The following is a 23326-nucleotide window of genomic DNA, read 5'->3' on the forward strand; positions in this document are numbered from 1 at the left end:
AGGCGGCAAGATTTTGCGCAAAAGCAGTTGCTTTTGTGCAAAATCTTGCCAGTGTAGACGCAGCCTCAGACTCTGTGCTTGTGAGTGGGGAAGCATTGCCTCTCAGAGGCACGCAGGAGTGTGTGAATTTCCCAGGTTACTGAGTGGAGGCTCAAGCCGGTTCTATGTGAGATGGACCCCTAGATATTGAACCCGGCCCTGGTTGCTGCCAGGCCTACCTGGCAGGAGGGTTATATAAACAAAACCTAAGAGTAGGTCTGACTGGGAAACTGGTAAATGCCAGTTAATTTTTAGGGTACTCACCTGCAAGGGGAAGACCAGATTCAAATCTCTGTTATGAACTGGCCCTGACTACCAGGTTATTGGTTCTTTCTTTCTTTCTTTCTTTCTTTCTTTCTTTCTCATGTTTTCATAAAAAGCTTCCAAAGATCTTGGGTTTGTTCTGCATCAAAATGGAATCAAATGCCAAAGCCACAAAAATATGAGTAAAATGAAAATCTTGTTTTGTCAGCTCTGCTTCTGTATTGGAGCTAAATGTTGGCACTTTACAAAAGAGGAAATTTGACGTACAGAGACTGACAGAGTAGGCCAAAATTGACACATGGCCAAGAATTTTCAAAGCTAAACCTACAAAGGTCTGCTGTTATTTGCACTGTTCCAGCAAAGTGATACATATTTTCAGAAAGGGATGCTACTGTCATAATGCATAATTATTTGCAAAATCTCTCTGATATTGATTTACATAAGTATTGAAAATATAAAGATGTTTGACCATAAGCATGTTCTGATGGTCCTGGAGCAGATTCCTGTCCAGTCTAGTCAAACAGTCTTTCCCTCATATTTGCAAGTGAAAAATTGAAGTAATTGGCATTGTTTTGAGCCACACAAGCCTTCCTTGCATGCTTCCTCCTGTTCCAGCTCTAGATCCTCTCTTAGCTCTGCTAGTGCATTTCAAATCCTGCTAAACAGTCAAGCCTGGAACCCACCTGGCCCACTACTGGGAGATGGTTTGAATGGGAGCACAAATAGTAATTTGATGGGAGCAACAAACTCATTGCTGCTCATAGATTTAGGTTAGCAATTAGCATCCAGAGTGAAAGCTCGAGGCTCAAAACTACTGCAGCACCTAGTTTTGCAGCTAGAAAGTGACAAGTTAAAATGCTCTGACTTTTTATAAAGTTGTTTAATTTTTTTTTCTTTTTTAACCCCTCATCCCTGGCTTCTTGCTTATTTTTTCCATGGCTGAGCTGGACACGTCTTCACAGATACATATGTCTTTCAAGAGAGGATCCAGGAAACTTGGCTATAACAATAAACATTAAAATAAACATGGCCGCTGTGCTGTGCCAACGATCAGCTGATCCGGCACAGCGGGGCACAGTTCACAAGGGAAGCCTTTGTCGACCACTCTGGTATGCCTTGTGAAATGAGGGAAGCCTCATGTCGACCGTGCTGTATCTAGACTGCCCCGCTGTGCTGGATCAGCTGATTGTCGGCACAGCACAGCGGCGGCCATGTTTATTTTACTGAAGCGGGGATTATTTAAATTCCCGTTTCTTTGACTATGCCAAATAAATTAATTTACATGGCTCTGTCAATGGAGCCATGTAGTCTAGACATAGCCTAAATGTTAAACAGACATATACCCTCAACTCCTGCATATCCGAATTTTGCATATCCAAAGCAGTGTACCCCCTATATAATATATGAGGGGTAGATGTATTGGTCAGCAAGCTGCTGTGAACTGGAGAGATATGCTGTGTATGTGGATGAGGTTTAGGTTCATGTAAGAAAACTTTCAACCAAATCACATAGCAGCGGGACTTGAGCTTTCCCACTTTCTGCACAGGAAGAAGGCAAAGAATAAAAAATCAAAGCCCTGGCCAATTTAATGTGAACACCTGTACTTTCATTCATCCAAAATACAGACTGGGTACTATCCCAATGTTTATTGTTATAGCCAAGTTTCCTGAATCCTCTCTTGAAAGACATATGTATCTGTGAAGACGTGTCCAGCTCAGCCATGGAAAAAATAAGCAAGAAGCCAGGGATGAGAGGTTAAAAATAAACTAATTTACATGGCTCCATCTAGACACACCCTTAGATTGAGACATAAAGCAGATACATCTCCATGTCAGCATACTGCATATTGCTCTTCTGCAATCTTAGCTGAATTCTAAGTTTTTAAATAAAACTTCCTTTTGGATATTATTGAGTCTGCTATGTGCTTCTGCAAAGTACATTCATTTTCCCAATCCTAATTTCAGTGTACTGATCAGATAATGCATTCAGTGACCTCTTTATGTCTGTGGATAGGATAATTTTTGGATATTCTCCAAAGCAATAATAAATTTTCATGAGGCATGCTTTGTATGGCTCCAGTGAAAGGATCCAATTCCTTTTCTTAGCAATGTACACTCCTTTGACAAAAATAAGGTATCAACAGAAGAGAAAAATATGAGGCACAGGCTCTGAAGGATACTCAGCATTTTGGCAGAATGAAATCCTGTAAGGTAACATGGAGGATGATAGCTGTTCCTTTCCATAGAAGAACACTGCTACTAGAGCTGAGACATCATTCAAGGATTAAATACGTTTCTGTGCACCTTAGACTCCAGCTAAAGTCAGTGATGTTTAGCATTTCATGAGAGAAGCTCCTTCCTTTGCTAGAATTGGTCTGTAATAAATAAATATATAATTGTATAAACAGGTGGTCTAGTTCTGTAAATCAGTTTAACCACAGTTGACCCTGACTCAGGTAAACCGCTTTCAGTTCCTGACTCTATCGCAGACTTTGTTTGTAACCTTGAGCACATAGCTACTTATTTATTTCTGTTCTCCCTCAGTTTTCCTATGGTAAGTTAGGTATGTCTACAGTACAGCGTTAATTCGAGTTAACTTAATTCAAAATAGTTAATTGGAATTAAGCTAATTCAAAATAATGCAGCTATACACAAAAACTTTTTCGAAATAGCGTTTTGCTATTTTGAAATAGCGCATCCACACTGAGTGGACCCTGAACCAAAGTTAAGGCTGGCCAGAACCAATGCCGGCAGGGCATCAGGTTAGGACTTAGTGTGTGGGGCTGCTGCCTCAGATTAACTGAGCTCTGTGCTTAAAGAGACCCTATCCCCACCCCGGACAGACAGTTCTCAGGGTTCCCCACTTGCTTGTCTACCTCAATGAGGGAGAGCAAAGCAGTCCTGTATTGGAGTGCCCTGAGCACCTGCACTTGGGACACCACAGCACTCGGCCACATGGAGCAAGAGCTGCCCCTGAGCCAGTGCCGGTGCGTCTCGTGGGGTCGTTGTCATCAGCCCGACTGCACTTGCTGCAGGCTGCCATCCGGGGGGGTCCATAGGGAGGCTGTCAGGATCCAGGAGGCCCTGCGGGAAAGCGTCCACCCCGAGGAGCCCTCAGAGCCTCCCCGGTCCTCCCCACCCGTGACTCATGCCCCATTCCTCCCTCACTTCCTTCCACTTACCCCTCTTTAGCCCCTTTCCTGATGTCAATTAAAATACACTTTTTTTCAAAAATAGAAACTGGGTTTATTGAACAAAACTGGAGGCGGGATGAACCTCTGGGGAGACTGGGGAAAGGAGGCAGGAGATGGGAGGAGAGAGGGTGGAAGAGGGGAGGGAGAGGAGGGAGCTGGAAAGGGGAAGTAAGGGGAAGAAGGGGGAGGAGAAGCTCAGTTGTCAGGGATGGGGGTCTCGTCGGGCCACATGTCTCCCAGCATGGTGGGTGCAGGGGCCTCGGTGTCCCTGGGTGATGGGGAGGAGTGTCTGGAGGTTGAGACTGGGGATGTGGAGATTGAAGAGAAGGGTGAGGAGATTGAGGAGGGAGAGGTGGGAGGGAGAGAAGAAGTGGAAGGAGGAACGGTAGCTGGGGGGGTAGCAGGCGCTGGAGCGGCACGAAGCAGCATGCTCTTCACTAGGGTCTGCGGCTGGATACAGATGGCACGACCCAGAGCAAGCAGCTCCCTCTGGAATTCCCATTCTTCCTGTGCCTGCTGCTCCATGATGTGGGTCAGGGCTCACAGGGCCCCCAGCTGCTGCTCTCGGTACCCCTGCCATGTTGTGGTCATCCTGTGGAGCCCTCAGGTGCGGGAGCATGTCCCGGGCAAGGTGGTGCACCCTGCATGTGCAGCTGGTACGGCTGTGGAGAAAGAAGAGAAGTGGTGAGTTCTCCCTGGGGACACAGTGGGTGAAGCCCAGCCCCCCTCTGCGAGGTGAGGATGACCATGCCCTGCACCTTCAGAGCCACTGTGCTTGCACAGAGACCATGTTCGGAATATCCGGCTATCCCCGGGAGTGGGAGCTGCCCTGAGACTGCACCTATGCCCCTGTGCTGTGTATAGTGTGGGTGAGATGGGGGGGAGGGATGTTAGGCTGTCGTCAGAGGCATGTAGATTAGACACATAGGCAAAGGCAAATGAAGCCGCGATTTAAATGATCGCAGCTTCATTTACATTTACATGGCTGCCGCGCTGAGCCGACAAACAGATGATCAGCTGTTTGTCTGCTCAGCGCGCTAGTCTGAACGCTCCCCTGCCAACATCAAAATCCTTTGTCGGCAGCCCCATTATTCTTCGTGGGATGAGGTTTACCGGGGCTGCCGACAAAGGGCTTTGATGTCGGCAGGGGAGTGTCCAGACTAGCGCGCTGAGCGGACAAACAGCTGATCAGCTGTTTGTCGGCTCAGTGCAGCAGCCATGTAAATGTAAATGAAGCCCCAATCATTTAAATCGCGGCTTCATTTGCCTTTGCCAAAACAACAAATCTACATGGCTCCGTCAACGGAGCCATGTAGTTTAGACGTACCCTTAGAGAGGGCTTGTGAAGGGAGGGCGACCTGCTATGTCCCGCCCCAGGGTCAGGAGCATGTCAGGTCTCTTCACACACGCGTGTGGCTATCAGGCCACGGCCCCAGTTTGGCACACAGCTGGAGCCTCCTGCCCAGGGATGGCACGGCACATGCTTGCACATGCATAGGTTGCTGCGTAATCCGTGGTAAGCAAGGCCCATGCACGCAGTCCCTAGTCTCCCTCCCCACCTCCCCCGGGAAAGGGGCAGTGATGGCCACATGGTGTGACTTCCCCAGACGAGCCTGGTGACTCCTCTGCAGGGACAGCTCGGGGGTCCGGCTGATGTGGCTCCCTCCGTGGCAGCTCCTCCTCTGCGCCATGGTCAGGGCCCTCTGGTCCTGGCTCACTGCCCCCCTCCCAGGGTGGCATGGACCATCCCACTACCCAGGATGTGGTCCAGTGCCTCAAAGTAGGGGCAGGTGTCTGCCCCTTCTGAGGAGCTGCCCCGAGCATACCCCTGCTGCAGCTCTTTAATTTTCAGGCGCACCTGCTCCTGGGTGCGCCTGTGGCCTTTCTGGGCCATGGTGGCAGCTATGCGGCCATAGACCGTCGCTTTCCTCCATCTAGTGCGGAGGTCATGGACATTCGGGGCCTTCCTCTAAACCTCAATGAGGTCAATGATCTCCTCACTAGTCCAGGAGGGAGCGTGGTGTCTATGAACCCTGGATGGCTCCTGGGTGCTGGGGGACTGGGCAGGGGACAGCTGGCTGGCACTAGCTGCCTGGCTCATGGTGGGGCCACTAGGTCAGCTTGCAGGCCTGGATCTGGCATGTGCAGTCCGGCCAGAGTCTACCCCTTTAAGGGCTCCAAGGCTGGGGGAGAGGAGAGGAGTTTTCCTGGTTTGGCCCAGAGTGGCCACCAGGGGAAACTGAGAAGGGCTGGAGGCCAGCTAATTTGAATTAAGTGTTTACACAGCACTTATTTCGAATTAGCTATTTTGAATTTGGTGTTACTCCTCATAGAATGAGGTTTACCAATTTGAATTAAGCGCCCCGCTATTTCAAATTAAATTGGAAATAGCGGTTTGCATGTATAGATGCTATTAAAGTTAATTCGAATTAACTTTGCAGTGTAGACATACCCACAGGGAAGATAGTTAGGTCCAGTCTGAATCCAGAATGTATTCCACTGGAAATTAAAACAGAACTGTCATCCATTGGAACAAAACCTTGAGAAGTTTTAATTTCCCATGTAATGGGAACTTCAAATATTTGTTCAGGAAAAAAAATTAAAAAATGATATTTTGTTTTGACTTCTTCAAATGAAAGTGAAGTTCTCTGAGATGTCCAGAGATTGGGTGGTCCTCTTCCAGGCTCTTTTCATCAGAGCAGGACCCTAGAAGTTTATGCAGAAGGTGATGTAATTAATCTGGTTAAGACAGACAATCCTAAACTTTGAGACAAAAACTGTATCAAGTGATGGCAGCCAACCTGGGGGGAGGGGGCCCTTTTTTGGCTCCACTTTTCTGTGACTTAATTATAGAACTGAAATAGACATGTTACATAGGAACCGTGATTTAGCTCTAAATCATTAGCTTAGATTAATTATTACCTAGCAGTTCTACCATCAACATCCTCACTCATCTTCCTCATGTCCTCATCACTAAGAAGTGGTCAAAATTATTCTTGAGACTTCCTTTGTCCATCTTCCTGAATCATCAGTGAGTCCAACAGTTAGTCAAGTTGCTTCCACTGGCTAAATATTCAAGATAAATGACACTATACGGCCCTGTATTTCACTGAGGGTAAGTCTACACTGCAAGCTTCTTTCGGAATAAGCTTTTCTAAAAGATATCTTCCGGAAAAGATTATTTCAAAATAGAGAGTCTACACACAAAAAGCACAATGAAATAGTTATTTGCTATTTTGAAAGATAATATCTACACTGATTGGACACTATCTTGCATTTAAGGACACCCAGAAGCAGTTCAAGCAGGGCATTAGGTCAGCAGTTGCCTCCTGGAGCTGCTGCCGAAGGCTATCTGAGACGCATGCTTAAAGGGACCCCCCCTGGACAACCGTTTCTTAGGTTCTTCTGCTTGCCTTCATCTCTGAGGGACAGCAAAGCATTTCCTCTGCATGCTCTGGTCGCCTTGCTTTTGGACACCACAGCACTCTTTACCATGGAGGTGGAGCTACCTCTGGACACACGATGACCCCGCATTGTCGTGCTATAGATTCTGCAGCAGTTTCTGCAGGCTGCCTTCCTGGCTCTGCATGAGCTCGACCCCAAGCTCATGATGGAGAACCTCTGCCTGTGTGTGGGAACGCTGTGCTTGCAACCACGCTCCATGGTGGAGCCCTGCTTCTGGCGGCTGGGCACCAGTTCTGACTAGTGGGACCGGCTAATGATGGAGCAGTGGAATGACCAGCAGTTGCTCCAAAACTTCTGCATGAGAAAAGAGACATTCCTGGAACTGTATGCCTGGCTTGCCCCTGCCCTCAGATGATGTGGCACCCAGCTGCAACCCACTATCCCCGTGGAGAAGCAGGCCACCATCGCTGTCTGGAAAATGTCCATGCTGGACAGTTACTGATCCATAGGCAAGCAGTTTGGTGTGGGGAGGTTGATGATCAGGGCCCTCAACATGCAACTATGGCACTCTTGGGCTGCAGTCCCTGGGGTGAGAGGACTCCAGCTGACTCTGGGCTCCATGCAGCACATCTCCTTTGAAATGCCATGGCGATGTTCTAAAGGGGAAGCATTGAACATCTGATCTCAGGCTTAGCACTGCACAGAACCTGGGGACTGCCACTTTGAAGAACCATTGCTGCCTCTATCTGATTCGCTTATCGGATAGCCAACTAGTCCTTAACATCCCTAACGTGGACCCCATCGTTGCTGGATTTGCCACCCTGGGCTTCCACAACTGCAGTGGGGGCTATTGATGGCAAACACATTCCCATCCAGGCCCCTGGCCACCAAGCAGCGTAGTACATTAACAGAAAGGGATACTTTTCTGCAGTCCTGCAGGCTCTGGTTGACCAGTATGGCCAGTTTATAAACGTCTTTATAAGCTGATCAGGGAAGGTGCATAACACCTGCATCTTCTGCAACTCCAGCTATGACCACAAGCTGGAGACAGGCACTTTCTTCCCTCAGAGCAACAACATGGTCAAGGACATTGAGATGCTATTGTGCATTGTGGGGGACACAGTCTACCTCCTCATGCAGTGGCTTATGAAGCCCTACACTGACCGCCTGGATCCCACCAAGAACCATTTCAATGGCTGCTTGGGCAGGGCCTGCATGCAGGCAGAGTGCACCTTCAGCCACTTGAAAGCGAGGTTCATGTGCCTCCTGGCCCACCTGAATGTGGGGGAGCAGAATATCCCCCAGGTGATATCTGCTTGTTGTGTGCTCCACAACATCATGGAGAGCAAAGAGCACCCTTCCTTGCAGGGTGGGGGGCAGAGGCTGGCCAGGAGGGAAAGGTCTTTGAGCAGCTGCGCACAGCTGCCATGTGCCAGGCCCTTCAGGTGGGGGTGCGCATCCAGGAGGCCCTGAGGGAGAGTTACTCTTGAGGACCCCAATAACTTTCCTCAGGACTCCCCACTAGGGTCCTGAGCCTTGCCCCTCTCTGCCCTTCCCACAACAACCCTTCTGTTCCCCCCTCCACCTCTTTTCCCAGAAGACACAATAAAAACAACTGTTTTGTTTTGAAAAAATAACTGTTTGAGTATTTATTTAGGATAGAAGTAACTCGGGATTGAATATGAAATTGGATAGGGCATGTATGCGTTCTTATTGTTTGTATTTTATATTCTTTTTTTCCTTGCTGTTTCTGACTAGTAGTTAACTCTACACCTTTGCTAAAAAGTTGTGGCATTTAGAATTATACAGCTCGTAAGCAATGATCATGTTTGTTCATTTTACTTTGTAATGTTTTTCTGCTCTAATGGGTTTGTGACAGAATGGAGTTAAGTTTCTGAAAAAACAAAACAGTATCAGTGTTCTTTCTTTCTTCATCTTGAGATCTGTTACAAATGATTATTATTCATAGTGAATAAGTTTTCTGTTACTTAGCCTTGGTCTACACTAGGGAGTAATTTCAAAATAACTCTCCTTATTTTGTATTAACAAGGCAGAAGGGAAAAGGCTTGTAGCACCAGGAGAACCCCGCTAGCCATTCCACATAACACCCTTAAGTGGAGCCATAGCTGATCCTACCACTCCCGCTGCTCCCCCCATGGCTGCTAACATGTCTGCAGCACCAAGAGGTGCAATGCTGAGATCTATGGCTGGATGGTCGCCAGGCTGTCCAAAAAAGAGCAAAGCAGGATCCTGCATCAGGTGTGAATGAAAATCAAGTAGCTCTGGCAGTCCTACACCAAGACTAGGGAGCAAAGTTCCTGCTCTGGGGCAGCACTGCTGATGTGTAAAAGGGAAGTCAAATCCCCCGGAGCCATTGACTCCCCTATGAGGGGCACGTACAATATACATACATTGCTAATGCTTAGATATATTTGCTATTTGTATAGGAGTAAGACATGACAAAGGTCACAAGTAATAACTTATAATAAGGAGACGAGGGGAAGTGAAACCAGTCTTCTGTTAAGTAGAGATATGGATAGATTCCACCTCCTTTAAACTTGTGACCGGCTCAAGCAGGAAAGGAAAAAGGGAAGTATGGCTCGCCCATTGTTCAGCAAAAGTGAATGAATGTAACACAGCTGTAACTGCAAAGTCAGCAAGTAGGCATTGTATTTAACCTCATTGGGAAAATTAACCTGACCTATAGGAATGCTAAATGTAAAAAATGAAGTAACCTATCATGTTAAGGCACCTAAACCAGGAAGGATGTTAACCCTATAAAAACCCCTGCCTATGAGATGTTGGGGGTCGGCTCTGCTTTGAACATTGAGTTCCTTAGCCGTACCTTGGTTGCAACCAATAAACTTGAGTTGGACCCAGCCTGAAAGTGTGACTCTCTTCTTGGGGTAAATCAGACTAGCCTCCAAGGGGACGAAACCTTGCAATTTATGCAACACTGCATACCTGCTGCTTCTATGAGCAGCTGAATGCCATCTTGGGAGGAGACTGGTGACCTCTTTCCCTGTTGTGATTGACTGTGGCCAGGACACCATGCCCATCAGCCAGGAGGTCATAAACAACCTGGAGCTGGTTCCCTCCCAAGACTCGAACAGTCCCAGAAAATGCACTTTCAGGTGAGTTCTATCACTTTTCCTATACACGTGTGGGGGCAGACAGCGGGTTGTAAGGGACCTAGGCTGAGAAGGCTGAGCAACAGCCTGTGCACTTGGGTGCACATGGAGCATCAGTCCAGAGCCCTCAGCCCCATGACACTCTCACACAGGGGCCCATTGCTTCTTCTCACAAGACTCCTGCACACGCTGGCCTTACTCCAGACTCTGTGGTGGGACACCTTCCTATCACAAGCCACTACTAAGGAGACATGGAAACACATAGCAGTACCACACCTGGCACGGGCTCATGCCTGCACTGAGGCACCATCCACTCTGGGTCAACTGCAGTGATGTGGAGCAGCCCAACCCCCCGCATGGGAATCTGCCAGGGGGAAGAAGAGGAGGGGACTCATTAGCACTCTCTCTGGCAAGTGGCCTCTGCCACTCTCACACACCTCCCCAACACCCTCCCCTCTCCTCCAGGGGGCAGGGATAGAAGTTTTCTGTCTTCAGGACATTGCCAGTGCTGGAACCAACATGTGCCAGACACAGTCGCAACCCAAGCACCCTATCCCCTTCCCGCATCTGCAGGCTCCTGGTTTGGCCAGAACATTCTTAATATGTTAAATGACTGCTTCTTGGAGCAGCTGGTTTTGGAATCCACAAGGGGAGAGGCTATTCTTGATTTAGTCCTAAGTGGAGCGCAGGATCTGGTTCAAGAGGTACATAGAACTGGACTGCTTGGAAATAGTGACAATAATGTAATAAAATTTAACATCCCCATGGTGGGAAAAATAACTCAACAGCCCAACACTATGGCATTTAATTTCAGAAAGGGGAACTACACAAAAATGAGGAAGTTAGTTAAACAGACATTAAAAGGTATAGTGACAAAAGTAAAATCTCTGCAAGATGCATGGAAACTTTTCAAAGACACCACAATAGATTCCCAACTTAAATATATACCCCAAATTAAAAAACACAGTAAGGGTATGTCTACACTAGCCCCCTAAGTCAATCTAAGGAGGATAATGAGGGTGACCAAAATTGCAAATGAAGCACAGGATTTAAATATCCCGTGCTTCATTAGCATATTCCCAGCCGGTCACCATTTTAGAAATTGACTAGTCCAAAGTAACTGCCCACGTCTACACGTGGCAGTGAAACGGGATTCTGAATTAAAGCCCTAATTCGAATTAGCTGTTATTCCTCCTGAAATGAGGTTTACCAGCTTATTCAAGTTAGGGCTTTAATTCGGAATCCTGTTTCACTGCCGTATGTAGACGCGGACAGTTACTTTGGGCTAGTCAATTTCTAAAATGGCGACTGGCTGGAAACATGCTAATGAAGTGCGGGATATTTAAATCCCACACTTCATTTGCAATTTTGGTCACCCTCATTAGCCTCCCTAGATCGAACTTGGGGGCTAGTGTAGACATACCCTAAGAGAACAAAAAAATGCCATCGTGGCTTAACAACCATATAGAAGAAGCAGTGACAGATGAAAAGACACCTTTTAAAAAGTAGAAGTCAAATCCTAGTGAGAAAAATAGAAAGGACCATAAACTTTGTCAAATTAAGTGTAAAAATATAATGAGAAAAGCCAAAAAGGAGTTTGAAGAGTAGCTAGACAAAAACTCAAAAAGCAATAGTAAAATGTTTTTTAAGTACATCAGAAGCAGGAAGCTTGATAAAAAAAACAGTGGGGCCCTTGAAACATCAAGATGCTAAAGGAGCCCTCAAAGATGATAAAGTCATAGCAGAGAAGCTAAATGAATTCTTTGCTTCAGTCTTTATGGCTGAGGATATTGGGGAAATTCCCAAACCTGACCCATTCTTTTTAATGGGGATATGTCTCAGACTGAAGTGTCATTAGAAGAGGTTTTGGAACAAATAGATAAACTTAACAGTAACAAGTCACTAGGACCGGATGGCATTCACCCAAGAGTTGTGAAAGAACTCAAATGGGAAATTGTGGAACTATTAACTGTGATTTGTAACCTGTCCTTTAATCGGCTTCTGTACCTAATGATTGGAAGATAGCTAATGTGACACCAGTATTTAAAAAGGGCTACACAGGTGACCCTGGTAATTACAGACTGGTACATCTTACATGAATACCGGGCAAATTAATTGAAAGTATAGTAAAGAATAAAATTATCGGGCACATGGATGAACATAATTTGTTGGGGGAAAGTCAACATGGTTTCTATAAAGGAAAATCATGCCTTACTAATCTGCTAGAGTTCTTTAACAGGGTCAACAAATATGTGGGCAAGAAGGATTCAGTGGATGTAGTATACTTGGATTTCCAGAAAGCTTTTGACAAGGTCGTTCACCAAAGGCTCTAAAGTAAAGTAAGTTGTCATGAGATAAGAGGGAAGGTCTTTTCGTGGATTGAATACTGGCTAAAATACAGGAAACAAAGAGTAGGAATAAATGGCAAGTTCTCAGAGTGAAGAGAGGTAACTAGGGGATCCCTCAAGGGTCTGTCCTGGGACTCTTTCTATTCAACTTATTTATAAATGATCTTGAGAAAGGGATAAACAGTGAGGTGGCAAATTTGCAGATGATACCATTCTGCTCAAGATAGTTAAGACCAAAGCAGACTGTGAAGAGCTTCAAAAAGATCTCACCAAACTAAGTGATTGGGCAACAAAATGGCAAATGAAATTTAATGTGGATAAATGTAAAGTAATGCACATTGGAAAACATAATCCCAACTATATATACAGTATGATGGGGACTAATTTGGCTACAACTACTCATGAGAGATCTTAGAGTCATTATGGATAGTTCTCTGAAAACATCCATTCAATGTGCAGTGGCAGTGAAAAAAACAAATAGAATGTTAGGAGTCATTAAAAAAGGGATAGAGAATAAGACAGAAAATATCTTATTGCCTCTATATAAAACTATGGTACACCTATATCTTGAATACTATGTACAGATGTGGTCGCCTCATCTCAAAAAGATATTGGTATTGGAAAATGTTTAGAAAAGGGCAACAAAAATTATTAGGGTTTTAGAATTGGTCCCATATGAAGAGAGATTAAAAAGACTTGGACTTTTCATCTTAGAAAAGAGGAGACAAAGGGGGATATGACAGAGGTCTATAAAATCATGACTGGTGTGGAAAAAGTGAATAAGGAAAAGTTAATTACTTATTCCCACAATATAAGAACTAGGGGGTCGCCAAATGAAATTAATAGGCAGCAGGTTTAAAACAAACAAAAGGAAGTTTTTCTTTCCTCAGCACACAGTCAACCTGTGGAACTCCTTGCCAGAGGATGCGGTGAAGGCTAGAACTTTAACAGGGTTCAAAAAAGAGCTGGAGGGATTCATGGAGGTTAGGCCCATCACTGGCTATTAGCCAGGATGGATAGGAATGGTGTCCCTTAGCTGCTGTTTCTCTGGAAGTGGGAGATAGGGGAGGGATCACGTGAAGATTACCTGTTGTGATCCCTCCATCTGGGGCATCTGGTATTGGCCACTGTTGGCAGACAGGATACTGGGCTTGGTGGTCCTTTGGCCATTCGTATATTCTTATGTTCTTATTCCCATGCCTGCTTGTCCCCAAGACATGGGTGTTACTGTGCTCCCCTGGGATGTTTATACCCCTGCAAGAAAATGCCCTCTGTCTAGGCAACAGATGGCCTTGCTTGACTCACATCACCATCATCTGAATTGAGACCACAGTGTCAGTTCAGAGATTAGGGCTAGGCTTCATACAGTGTCTCCTGGGAGGACTGCCCTTTTCACTTTTCTTCCAGCTGACTCAAATGCAAATGTGGTGCATCCACCACCTCCCAAGCCATCAGCATGACTCCGCAAGATCCACAGATGGAAGTGTACCTGCAAAAGACCTGCTGTGGGAGCACATGGACTGCCTCCATTCCCTCATCCAGAGCTTTTATGAGGAGTGCTAGGAGCAGACTACCAACCACGAGGAGCACTGGGCTGCCTGGAAGCTGAGGAAGGCCATGTGGAAGCAGCTGTTACACAAGCATGAGACCATGTGCTCCTCAATTATATCTGTCATGGAACACATGGCCATGTGTATGGAGCAGTCCACCAGCCACCTTCCTGCACCAGCCCCCCAACTTCCTGTCCTTCCAACTATGCACACCTACCCCTGTCCATGCACCCACCCCCTGGCTCCTCCTCTTAGCCCCCTCCCAAAGGTTGTCAGGGCCTCCAAACATGGGGTAGTGGGACATCCTGGGCAACCAAAGCCTCACGAGGTTCCTGAGGGAGGTGCTAGTCCCTGCCCCATCCCTGACCCCCACTTCTCCTCCCTCCCGGGTTCTTTCCCCAGTGCCTTCCCTGATGTATATATCCCCAAATAAAAAATGAAAGTTGTTTTTTCAAACAAAAAGACTTTATTATTTGCTCTGTTATAATTATAATTATACATGGTTGAAGTGGTCTTACCCAGAGGCAGATTAGGGGTTTGTGTGGCCCCTCCCTCTTTCAGTTCACCCCTCCAATTTCAGTACTGTTGCTGGGGAATGGAGTTGGGGTGCTGAGGATTCCAGGGATTCCAGGGGGCATTTTTCTGGGGGCTCTTGGGCTACGTCTACACAGCTTCCATCTTCTGCAAAAGCCTATGCAAATAAAGTGCAGATTAGCATAATACTGTGCTTCATTTGCATTATTAATTAGGAGCTGTTTTTGTGCAAGAGGTTTTTGCGCAAACAAGTGCCATCTATATAGCGCCTTTTTCTGCAAAATCTCCCTCTTGTGCAACAGCCGTTCTTCCTCAAGAAATGTTTTGTTTTTGTCAAATTAACATTTTCTACTAAAAGCTATTCTGTTGGAAGATTTTCAATCAGCTCTGTTTAACAGCAAAAATCTACATTATACCATTATTGGTTGTAATTGTTTCATTTGCTTGTTCTGAATCATAGGTGTGATAAAAATCAATTTCGGATTGTATTCAGGAATCGTTGCTTCTGTTTTTTTCATTATAAATATAGAATGCAGAAACATAACACTGTTGTTTGTTGGTCAATAATTTAATTCCATCTCTTTTTTAGTATAACTGCAGTCAGGTTAATGTACTCCACAAAAAGAAGACACCCAGAACCTTTCAGTGCAGTTTCAGTGAAAAAGGGGTGTTTAGTGGGCATTTTCTGTACACGAGATGAGTAATAAAGAATAGTAGTTCATGATGGATGGGGCAATGATGTTTTTTTCATGGCACAACACAACAGATTGCATGGGGGAACATTAATGTCTTTAGGGCAGGACCTGTCTTTCTCAGTGTGTTGTAAAGCATCTAGCATGCATTGAGGCTTCAGTATTCAGGCCATGGTGATGATAAGGAAGGGTTCATCCTTGCCACTGGCTGGCCAATTTTTGGCCAAGCCAGACTTGGGTGGTGCTGCATTCCTGCTTGCCAGATCACAATGCCCCTCATTCAACTTTGGTGGGAGAACATGTAGGAACACATGCTCCAGCAGGGTCAGGCTGTAGATGGAGGTGGGTGCCTCAGTGGGGAAGAGAAAAGTCCAGAGAGGAGAATAAGACAATTCCATGCCCCCACCACATTGTAAATGGCACTTCACAGCTCCTAGTATTTATCACTATTAGCATAGCAGCTAGAGGCACCAATCATCATTGTACCTCATGATGTTGGTACAACACAAACCCAGGGCTTAGCTGTGACTTTGAGCACAGGATGGGTTTGAGGGTGGAATGGGGTAAGCTGCAGCTCCCATGGAAGAGAAGCCCCAAAATGGTTGTGGCTCAGAATCCACACTGAGACATGATGCCCACCCCATGGCCTTCCAAATGCAAGGGCAAGGCAAGAGTGATTTATCACTGGCTTATACCTGCAGAAAAATGTGGTACCTTCCACACCAACAGAGCTATGCTGGTCAATAACAGGTAGCATTGTGCAGCTGGAGTAGTGTTCACTCCCCACCCCTTCTATTTACTCTGGAGAGGGAGTCACTGTATTCCACACCCCCAGACTCAAGACTCAAGTAGCTTGGGTAAAGGCAGATAGGAGAATCTTAGTAAGTTCCCTCACTGCAGAGATCTAATCCAAGCTGTAGTGTAACTCACAGAGGAAGATGGCCAGGATCAATCAGACAGCATTGTCTACATGTTTCAGCTCATGCCTGAAGAAAAAAACAAAGAATTCCCACCTGCGTTGTAAATTATGGGAGTTCTACTTGGAACAATTCCATGAATTCAAGGATAGCTTCAAAACACAACCAACTTCAATTAAATCAGTGGCAGTGTTCTGAATCATCAAATCTTTTATCTGATTTTGCTCATTTTGCTGCAGAATGCCATATAGAAACAAATTCTTCAAGTTTTCTGCCCGTGTTTGGCAGTACAATGTAATGTAGAAAAAGAGCATTCAGCATTTGCATGCTGCTCTAGCACAAAAAAGACTAGCTGAAATGTTTGTCAAAGCTGGAAGAGGTTTTGTGCCTGCCTGCCAAAACTGCCTGATGCTGAATGTTTTTCTCCAGTCCAGCTGAGTTAACTTCTTGACTTTTTTGATACCTTATTCCTGTGGCAAGACTTCCATTTTTAGTTACACTGATTTCACTTCCCAGATTTTACATTTAAGAGGAATAGGATTTTCAAAGGATCAAATGGTTGTCAAATACCCAACATGCACTCTGATTGCTCCCTGCAGTGTTAAGACAAATATTTTCAGATACCAGTGCCAAAAACTAAGGGCCTAAATCTGCAGTGAAGCACTTAACTAAATTTGTCTTGATTTGAGAGCTATTTGTTAAAGCAGTCCATTTACATTTAGATGCAATTCAGGTTACAGAGGGAGAGAGAACCCAGAGAGCTCTGTGTCAGAAGGGGAGTTTCAGGATATGTGACAATACCATTTCATTAAAATCTTTATTAAAATAAATGAAAGAGTAACAAACATCAGAAAGCATAAAAGTTATGGAACATAATACAGCTCTAGGACTTCCTCTGGTAACATTACTAAGATTAAGAATTAGCCTACAGAGGCATAGCGAGGGTGTTATGCGCCCAGGGGCGAAGGCAAAATTGGTACCTCCCCCCCACTGCTAAATTGCTAAATAGTGGAGCCCCAAACCTGGTGCATGGCTGACCCTGACCCTGGGAGGAATGCGGGGAGCTTGTACCGCGTCTTACCCAACCCCCTCCAGTTTGGGGCTGGGTCCTGCACACACTAACCCTCTGGCAGAGGTGAAGGGGGTTGGGCTGGGGAGACAGAGGCAGGGAAGAGGTAGGTCTAGCCGGTGGTGGCAGGCAGAGGAGGAGCAGGTGAGCAGAGGGATGACAGGGTGCGTGTAGAGGGACTATACTGGCACCTCACTAATGTGGCACCCAGGGCCACTTCTTCCCCTTCCCCCCCCACACACACTCTGGCACCCTCATCACTATACCACTGTAAATAATCCACCTCTTGGGATATTTATTGTTTAATGAATTACTTATTTTACTAACTACAGACATATAAATTATAAAGTTTTATGGTTTACATTCTGTTAAATAATTTTTTCTCTTTAATTTGTTCATATCCCATTGTCATTAGGTTCATGTGTTTTACATAAAAAATGTCAAATTCTTAAATATGTAAGTTTTATAAAACATGAGATAAATAAATGTTATACAACTAAATCACTATATTTCATTCAAGTATTTAAAACCACTGTTATAGCAAATGAGTAACACATTGCATTAATGAATAAAAAGTAAAAAAGATTTTGAGCATATCAAATTTATTATAAAAGAGAGGTAGCTGTGGTAGTCTGATCTTAGTAAAACAAAAAGAAAAAAAGTTATGTAGCACTTTAAAGACTAACAAGATAGCTAATAAATTTATTGTAAGCAATCTGTAATGCTTCCTAACTGTCCATTTACTTACCTACTTAACCTAATTGTTTTTCACATTATTGCACAGAGAAAAATGACATGAGAGTTATGAATGTAAGAGATTAAATTTTTAAAATAACACTCCAAAAAACTTTTAAATAAAAGTAACACACAACACAAGAATCACCCTCACTTTCTTGAAGGCACTTGAAGCAGTAAGTAGCCTAAGGCTGAGGATATCCTACAAGCGTGGCTTTCTGTCTGCCATGAGGACTTTTTCCTTCATGCTGCCTTGAGAGTCTATCCTTAAGTAAAGAAAAGAGGTCTCTCTGAGCTGCTCTTCCAAATTTCACACAAGCCATTCAACTGAAGCCATAGATATCAAAATTCAAGGCCAACTTTGCCTTGAGCAGACTGCCTCTCCAGGTGTCCACAATCACAACATCTGAACATGTATAATCCTTTTAGTTGAGAGAGTGAAGTTAATCCCAAGTCTCTACTGTGACTGTGACATGGAAAATCTGCAACAAAACATGGGGGCTGTGTCTAGACTGGCAAGATTTTCCGCAAAATCATCTGATTTTGTGGAAAAACTTGCCAGCTGTCTACACTGGCCATTTGAATTTCCGCAAGAACACTGACGATCTTGTGTAAGATCGTCAGTGCTCTTGCGGAAATACTGTGCTGCTCCCGTTCGGGCAAAAGCCCTCTTGCGCAAATCATTTGTGCAAGAGGGCCAGTGTAAACAGCACAGTACTGTTTTCCACAAAAAAGCCCCAATTGTGAAAATGGAGATCGGGGCTTTTATGCGGAAAGCCGCGTCTAGATTGGCCATGGACGCTTTTCCGCAAAAAGTGCTTTTGCGGAAAAGCATCCAGCCAATCTAGATGTGCTTTTCTGAAAATGCTTTTAACGGAAAACTTTTCCGTTAAAAGCATTTTCGGAAAATCATGCCAGTGTAGGTGTAGGCGTAGGTGATCTATCACTTCAGAAATGCCAACTCCTTTAGAATTGAGGCTCTGATTATCTAGCACCAGCTGAGGTAGAGCAAGCACCATGTGCACATCTGGTACATTTTTACCAAAACTCCTGCCTGCCCAACTCACCAAAGGAGAAAGGAAACAGGGAGGCAAAAAGGAATGGTTTAGTACAGAACCCTTTTTTATAAGCTTCAGAGGGGTAGCTGAGTTAGTCTGTAACAGGAAAAACTTAAAAACTAACAAAACAGTCTAGTAGTACTTTAAAGACTAACAAAACATGTAAATCGGGGTAGGCAAAAGGGCCTCTGTGGGTTGGATCTGGTCCTGGGAAACCTTGCTGCTCCCCTGCCCCCGGGCCAATTAGGACTTGGGGGTGGGGGAGCATGTGAAGCTTTCTCTGCTCTACCCCCACCCTGCGAGCAGCACGCAGTGTTTCCAAGTGCCATGTGCTCCTCGCAGGACAGGAGGAGGCTTCCCATGTTCCCCCGCCCTCAAGCCCTGATTGGCCTGGGGGTGAGGAAGTGTGCCAAGCCTCTTCCAGGGCATGGGTGCCTAGTGGGAAGAGGGGGTAAGGAGGTTCCCCCACCTCAGACCATAATTGGTCTGGGTAGCCCTGCCCCTTCCAGGGTGAGCTAGGGCTACTTCAAAAATTTTTGAAGTGGCCCCCGGGCAAAAATTATTGCCCACCCCGTATGTAGATGGTATCATGAGCTTTCGTGGGTGGAAGTGGGTTGTGTCCACAAAAGCTCATGATCCCATCTACATCAGGCATGTCAAACAAGCTTCTGGCAGGCTGCATGTGGCCCAATTGAAATTTTTTGTGGCCTGCCACTACATTTTTATAAAAGAATAAAGCACATGGCCGAGTGCAGATCATGGCTGGCCAGGCTGCTCTGCACAGGCATCAAGTGCCTGCTCCCAGCTGACTGCTGTGCTCATGCCTCCCCAGAACCGAGGAAGAAATGTGTGGCGCCAGTGACACTGGCTACAGGGTGCAGGCATTAGGTATGGGGGGGGAGGGACTAGGAGTGCCTGGGTTTGGGGAAGAGAGGAGGCATTGGGTTAGAGCAGGGGGGGCAGGGTCTGTGGGAGAGGAGGGCAATTGGGTTAGAATGGAGATATGGGAGTGCCTGGCTCTGGAGCAGGGGAGGGGGATATTTTGTTAATGTTTTGGTTTTTATTTATTTATTTCCAAATAAAATCACAAAATGTATATTAATTTTATATAAATAAATATGTCAATTTTTTGCAATTGCATGAATAATTATATTTTTATGCAAAATGTCAAACTTACAAAGTATCTGAAATTTTCACAGAAGCCTGCTCTATTTGATTGGCCATGGTCTATACTTGTTTTTATTTCAATAAAACAAGTTATGTATCATAAAAAATTACCTTAAATTTATATTTAAATTAAAAATTATTTTATGAGCAAATAACAATTTTGCACATCAAATCATTATATTATATTAATACAAGACCTGAAAAAATATTATAAAATATACCTAAAAGATAATCTATAATAATAAATAATTACAACTATATGTATAGAAGTACATTTTCTTTGGTGTCCTGAAAGCTATCAGTTTTCATTTGTGTGGCCTTCAGTGGGCTTCTGGTTTGACATGCCTGATTTGTATGTTTGTTAATCTTTAAAATGTTACCAGACTATTATTTTTTAAGTTTTTCCTTTTGTTATAAAGTATCTTTTACTTAAAAAAAAGCAACCCCAATGCACCCACCTCTCCCCCCTTCTCAGCCCCTCCCAAGCATCCCTCCATCCCAATGCACTCACCCCCCCCCCCCCCCCCCCCCCCCCCCCCCCCCCCCCCCCCCCCCCCCCCCCCCCCCCCCCCCCCCCCCCCCCCCTCCCCCTGAGCCAGACCTCCTTCTGGTCTCCCAATCCCAATTCACTCACACCTCCTCCAGAGCCAGCCCCTCTGACCCTCCATCTCAATGAACTCACCCCTTCCCCTGAGCCAGCACCCCCATCCCAAAACACTCACTGCTCCCCCTGAGCCAGACCCCTCCAGCGCCCCCATCCCACTGCATTCACTCCTTCTCCTGAGCCAGGTCCCCCTCAAAGCCCCCCATCCCAATGCAGTCACCCCTCTCCCAGAGCCAGCCCTCCCCTGCTCAGAGCCTCCCATCCCAATACACTCACCCCTCCCCCTGAACCAGGCTCCCCAGCACTAGGAGCACTCCCCCCATCAAATCTTCCTCATCTCCCACCCCCCACAGAGCCAGGCACCGGAGGAAGAGATGGCCAGATAAGGAAATCTAACCTTTAAAGTGGACGCTCCTGCCGCCCGACCCTACTGCCTCCACTCGCAGTGTGTAGAGCCGGGAGCACGTAGTTCCCGGGTCTCTGTTCAAAAGTGTCACATGGGCCAGAGCAGTGTGCGCTTCATTCCCACCCCAGCTCTGTGCCCCCCCAGCGTGATGCCCAGGGGCAACTGCCCCCCGCCACCCTTCCTTCGCTACACCTCTGTTAGCCTACCATAATCACACCCCTTCCTGAAGACCTGATGTTAAGAGATGTAGGACCAGCCTCACCCTTGACATGCCTGTTGAAGGTCCAGACAGGTAGGGTGCATCTAGACTGGCAAGATTTTGCGCAAAAGCGGCTGGTTTTGCACAAAAACTTGCCAGCTGTCTACACTGGCCACTTGAATTTGTGCAAGAGCACTGACTTTGTAATGTACAAAATCAGTGCTTCTTGAGCAAATACTTTCATGCTCCCACTCGGGAAAAAGCTCTCTTGCGCAAGAATACTTGCTGAAGAAGGCCAGTGTAGACAGGGAAGAATTGTTTTGCGCAAAAAAGCCCCGATGGCTAAAATGGCAATCGGGGCTTTCTTGCACAAAATCGTGTCTAGACTGGCCACGGATGCTTTTGCGTAAAAGCACTTTTTGCGCAAAAGCATCCGTGCCAATCTAGACGTGTTTTTGTGGAAATACAGGCAGTCCCCGGGTTACGTACAAGATAGGGACTGTAGGTTTGTTCTTAAGTTGAATTTGTATGTAAGTCAGAACTGGTACATATTGTAGGGGAAACTCTAGCCAAACATTTCTCCAGAGCTCAGTTTTATTCTCTCACACCTCACTTCCCTCAGTCCTTTATTCTCAAGCTGAAGTGTCTGCTGAGAAAAGCCGCTCCGCGTCTCCCTGGTCTGCTGGGGGAGGGGGCGGGGGGACGCTAGCTTCGCGTCTCCCTGGTCTGCTGGGGGAAAGCAGCTAGTGCGGGGTGGCCTCACCCCATTTGTAAGTAGGGATCTGATGTAAGTCGGATCCATGTAACCCGGGGACTGCCTATACTTTTAACAGAAAAAGTTTTCCGTTAAAAGTATTTCCACAAAATCATGCCAGTCTAGACGCAGCCGTGTGTGTTGAGTGGCTAAGCTATACTGTGAAGCTAAGCTAATAGTAGATAGAAGGTAGAGAAGCTCACAGTGTGCATATAGCAAGCATTTTTAATGAATGGCTAGCCGACCCTATTAGCCCCAAAGCGTGGCTTTTTTATAGCGCTTTAGCATTACTTGATTCTGGCCCAACCTACCATGCCCATATTTTATTTTCTCACCCTAAGAAATCTTTGAGTACACTTATTCTCCAGGGTAGTAGATTATGATGCTTATTATTATATATTAACAATGATTATCTTGTTCTCAAAACCATTATCTTTGGCCTTTCTAGTTTTCTGCTCTGCAGTCTGTTTTATGATTATCAACCAATTCTGGCTCCGAATGAACCAGCGCAACCCTAGATTTAGTTCCCATATTTGGTTCCCCAGAGTTGAGGGCCATTTTATCTAGGACAAAGGTCACGTATGCTAACTTACTCCACTAATATGCTTTAGATGTTCATATAGGATGCAGTCCTGTATGTTTCTTGCATTACAGCCTAATACTAGGGATATATACCTTATAATGAATACATAATATGTGTATATACTGGATATAATAACAAATTAGTATGAATCAACCCAGGAAAAGTATGTTATCTTGTATTGCAGACAAGCACCTTATCCTTATGGGTGACACTAAGTATGCTATAAGCTTCTTAATTTGGCATAAGTCAACCAGCTATAGCTATAATTGTTTTGCTCTGTGTGTGAAATATTTGAAAGGTATTTGTTCTTTACTGTACTGGATGGAGAAGACTGTTATAAATAAGTTAATAACTTTTAATGACTTATTCAGCAAATGGAACCATATCATTAAGGTTTGTAATAAGTGATGAAATTATATATTAGATTCGATCACTAATGTAAGTTTCTGTTGCCATGGAAGATTCACTTAACAATGAATCTGCAGATTTTATTTCCCATGCTGTTTTTATATTTGTTGTTTTTAAATTGATTTCTTGAAATTAGCATTAATACATTAGTGAATAACACTACCAGGTGGGCTGTCCATCAGAAAACGGTTCACAGGGGGAATGGTGTTCTCAATATTTGTTTGAGTCAAAACAATGGAACCTATGCTCAGATAACTTAGCCAAGACAAG

At 45.3% G+C, this 23326-nt stretch overlaps 1 protein-coding gene across 2 annotated transcripts in view; it reads left to right on the forward strand.

Annotated features, from left to right (window-relative positions):
* GALNT9 (polypeptide N-acetylgalactosaminyltransferase 9) overlaps window positions 1–23326 on the forward strand; it is a 444375-nt gene that overhangs the window by 63395 nt on the left and 357654 nt on the right. The window lies entirely within an intron of this gene.

Source organism: Pelodiscus sinensis, chromosome Z (genome assembly GCF_052426305.1).
Source record: "Pelodiscus sinensis isolate ZL-2025 chromosome Z, ASM5242630v1, whole genome shotgun sequence".
Classification (NCBI taxonomy): domain Eukaryota; kingdom Metazoa; phylum Chordata; order Testudines; family Trionychidae; genus Pelodiscus; species Pelodiscus sinensis.